Raw genomic sequence first — 4337 nt, forward strand, 5'->3', positions numbered from 1 at the left:
AGCAACTATAGAACCTAAGGTCAAGAGAAAGAAGAGGTTGGAATTATTAAAACTTAGAAGCTTGGGGCAGGAACCCTTGGGGCTGAAACTCAGACCTCTGAAGAGGGTATTCTGCCACCTGAAGGGAGAGGAAAGGCGCAAAGAAACTCCACACTGGATTCTGAAACTGATACAGAAACTGTAGCACCACAGAGAAGAAACATCACTGGGTTGATACTCAGAGGAGCTGCAAGAAGATAGTCCACAGGAAGGACAAATCTCCTTTCTCCAGCCTTTCAGTCTCTAGCAACCACTATCAGCAGAGCCTAACAGGGAACCAGCCTGCAAAGTAGAAGTGTGGTTGCAGAGTCCTAACCTCAGCATCACAAAGCAGAATATGTAAGGGGTTGCTTTTGGAGCCAAGAGACAAGAATTGGTACAAGGCAACTGACCAAAATTAACTCGAGAAAAAATAATAGTACTATATCTATTAAACTGAATATGTAATTTTAAACTTCACACAAAACTCAATGATAGCATTCACTAATGAATTCTATCAAAATGTAAGGAAGACATCATACTAATCTTATACTCCCAGAGAATAGAAATAAACACTTCTCAACTTGTTCCATGCAATTCTGTCAGTGAAAGGATGATTTTTCAAATAGTGCTGGAGAAATTAGATCTCCATATAGGGAAAAGATTAACCTTGACCTCTAACTCACACTGTGCAGAAAAAATTAATTTGAGGTGGATCATTGACCTAAATGTGAAAGCTAAATCAAGCCTCTAAATAGAAACCATGAGAATATCTTTCTGACCTTAGAGTTGGCAAACATTTCTTTTAAAAGACCCAAAAAAGTACTAACCAATTAGTAAATTGGATTACATACTAAGAAGTGTGAATCAAAAGACACTTAGAGAACAGGACAAAGAATGGTAGAAGATATTCTCAATACATATATCTGACAAAGGACTTAATCAGAATGTTTTGAAAAGTCCCACAAATCAATAAAAAGACAACTCAAACAAAAAACTAACAGAAGCCTGAAAATCTCATCACAAAAGGAAATATCCAAATAAGCATTTGAAATTGTGGTTAAAGGCTGATAGCAAGTGTGAAAAAGCTAATGGAGCAACTGAAACTGCAACAGCATTACACTGGAATACTATTTGGTAGTATCTACTAACGCTAAACATGCCTATCCCGTGACCTAGCAATTCCACTCAGGTATTTACCCAAGAGGCATGAAAACATAACCACAAAAAAGACTTGTTAAATGCTCATAATAATGTTTTATTCATAATTGCTCCCAACTGGAAATAGTTCACACGTCCATCAACAGTAGAACAGATAATCTGTAGAATACTCTTATAATGCAATACTATGTTGCAATAAGCAAACTACAGCTACATGTAACAATGTGGATGAATTGCACAGACATAATGTTAAAACAATCCTGGGGCAAAAGTATTTAGTGTATGATTCAGTCCAAAATTCCTAAAGTAGGAAAACAGGCAAAAATATTCTATGGTGATAGAAGAACAAGGCATACATACCTTTGGGGAAGGGTAGGTATTAGCTGAACATGAAGGATTCTTTTGCAGTGATAGAATGTTCTATGTATCTTGATCTAGGTTGTGGTTAACAAGGGTATATACATATGTAACCAAGAGTTCCATCAATCTATACACAAGATTTTGTGCAATTTACTGTGTTTTAAACCTCAATAAGTAAAACAAAAAAATATTTCTTATCAAAGAGATTGAGAAAATTAATTTAAAATTAATGCAACTTTCATCTATTAATGGTCTTTTAATCTCATTTTTATTCATTGCCCATTTGTATTTTTGCCCACTTTTGGTAGTTGGGAGACTTGGATCTTATTGACAGGTGGGATCATTTTAATATTTTAAGTTTATATTTCAAGTTTTTCCTAGCCTCTTTCTATTGGTCTACAGTATTTTTGTCTATTGTTAGTAAAAAAAAAAAAAACCATTGCTTTTCACATCTGTCTCTGGACATGACAGAATAACCAGTAACAGATTTGTCCTTCCATTGTAAAAAGTTAGAAAACTAGGCAAAATATCAATATATGAAACAACTGCTTTTCGACATTGGATACCAGACAGTATGTAACTGATCCCTGAGAGAAGAGAAACAAAAGTAGCCATACAATTACACTTTTTTCCTACAGCACTTTCCAGCTGGTGACAAAAGGAGGGTGAGTCTGAAGCAGAGCACAGGGTCCCTGGTTAGTTGAAGACACAGAAATCAAAGTCCAAGGAGGCTAAGGCAGTTAGAATTTGTGGGAAAGAATAACGGGAAAGGGAACTATGCAGGAAAAGAGCTCCAGAAATTTGCATAGGAGTCTCTTGAGTCTGGCTAAATACCAAACTGTGTGCATAGGTTGAAGAACACCTCCCGAGAGGCTTTGAGCTCAACACTTTCCAGAACTCACACAGGGCTGGGAGACATTCTCATCACAAAAAGCCAGAGTGGAAAGACCTTGTAAAATGCCCAGGAAATTTAGTATAGATCCCAGAAGGGCCACAACTGAGTAGTACTAAAAAAGCTCTAGAATAAAAGCTACTCTAGATACATCCTAACAGAACTTAAAAATAAGCTTTGAAAGGATTAAGCTGACCTCCTAGTAAATTAAGTCTTCCAGAACACAGTTGAACACTCTTCAAAGGAAGACAATAAAATGCACTCTCAGTAATATTCACAATATCAAGCATCCAGTAAAATATTAAATAGAGATGCAAAGGAGCAGGAAAATGTGACCTATAAGCAGAAAATAAGTCAATAGACACAGACCAAGAAATGATTCATTACTAAATTTACTCAAAAAGTTAAAAACATAAACATAATGATGAAAGTAATGGGAGCTACAAAAAGAAAAAAGAAAAAAAAACTTCTGGAGATGAAAAATTACAATATCAAAACATAATTTTATTGGATGGACTTAGCAGATTAGACAGTGCAAAAGAAGATGAATGAACCTGAAGACAGAGCAGTACAATTATCCAAACTGAAACACAAAGAGGAAAAGCCTCAGTGACCTGTGAGATGATATCAAGCAGTCTTTCATACATGTAATTGGTATACCAGAATGAGAGGAGAGAGAGCAGAAAAACCATTTGAAGAAATGATGGATGAAATTTTACTAAATTTCACAAAAACTATAAACCCAGTCATGTGAGTAGTACCAAAGTCAAGATATAAAATATTTCTATCACCCCAGAAAGTTCCCTTATTGACCCTTTGTAATCAATCTCCTGCCCCCAACCCCATACCCTGGCAAGAAATGCTTTTTGTTTCTACAGTTTTGCCTTTTCCAGAGTGACATAAATTAACCAGACACTTTGTAGCCTTTTGAGTCTGGCTTCCATCACTCAGCACACTGGTTCTCAACTGGTGATTTCGCACCCCAGGGGACACTTGGCAATGTCTGGAGATTTTTAGTTGTTACAACTGTGTTTGGGGGAGGGCACTAATGGGTAGAGGCCAGGGATGCTGCTAAACATCCTACAGTACACAGGACAGCCCCCACAACAAAGAATTACCAGGCCTAAAATGTCAGTACTGCTGAAGCTGAGAAACTTGACTTAGACTAAATCTTCTGAGAATTGTCGCATTTAATTTGTTCCTTTTACTTTGGAATAGGATTTTTATGTCCTTATTTCCAACTTAAACGTCTCATTTGCTCAAGTGTGTGTTCAAATCTCTTGACCATTTTTAAAAGTAGTTGAGGGACTTCCCTGGGGGTCCAGTGAGTAAGACTCCGTGCTCCCAATGCAGGGGGCCCAGTTCGATCCCTGGTTGGGGAACTAGATCCCACATGCATGCCGCAACTAAGAGTTCGCATGCTGCAACTAAGAGTTCGCATGCCACAACTATGAGCCACATGCCGCAATGAAGACCCGGAGCAGCCAAAAAAAGAAATACACAGCACTATTATCTCCATTCTATATGAATCTAACTTCATGGGAATATATTTTATAGTATATACAATTTATGTAGCATATATCAATTTCTTGATTTTTCCTTCTTTTAATGTTGATTGGAAAATTCGAATTGTTCCATGAAATAGATAACCCTTAAAAGAAAAAAAAATACTGAGAAGCCAATATGCATTTGGATGAAAAGAAAGTTAGATTGGTAAAAATCAAGAAATTTTTTATAGATTGAAAGATCTAATCTTAGGCATTATTTAAAACAAACAAAGGATACTGTATGTACAGTCCCAACTGTTCTAGTAAGAGCTTGCCTTCTGTTAAGTAGAAGTCCTCTTCCCTTCCCAGTCAGGATAGATTTAGGGGTACAGGTTGGAGAAAAGTTTGGGACAGGTGAA

Source organism: Hyperoodon ampullatus (genome assembly GCF_949752795.1).
Source record: "Hyperoodon ampullatus genome assembly, chromosome: 11".
NCBI lineage: Eukaryota > Metazoa > Chordata > Mammalia > Artiodactyla > Ziphiidae > Hyperoodon > Hyperoodon ampullatus.